Source organism: Chrysochloris asiatica, unplaced genomic scaffold (genome assembly GCF_000296735.1).
Source record: "Chrysochloris asiatica unplaced genomic scaffold, ChrAsi1.0 scaffold00168, whole genome shotgun sequence".
NCBI lineage: Eukaryota > Metazoa > Chordata > Mammalia > Afrosoricida > Chrysochloridae > Chrysochloris > Chrysochloris asiatica.
This window is the reverse complement of record NW_006408686.1, coordinates 43,318-43,522: the sequence shown is the minus strand read 5'-3', so window position 1 is coordinate 43,522 and position 205 is coordinate 43,318.

The following is a 205-nucleotide window of genomic DNA, read 5'->3' as shown; positions in this document are numbered from 1 at the left end:
GGTTGAGTTTTGGTCAGCTAGCCATCCAAGCTAGGTCAAATGAGTACGATCTTCAAGTTTGGGAGTTCTTGCACACCTTCCCACACTTCAGACCAGATAACTGCTTCACTCTCAACTCTAGCCCCCAGTGGCTAGGTCAGTGTCCATGGGCTCAAAAGTTCACACACCTCCATAAGCTTCAGACCAGCTGGCCCTTCCTCTGTCT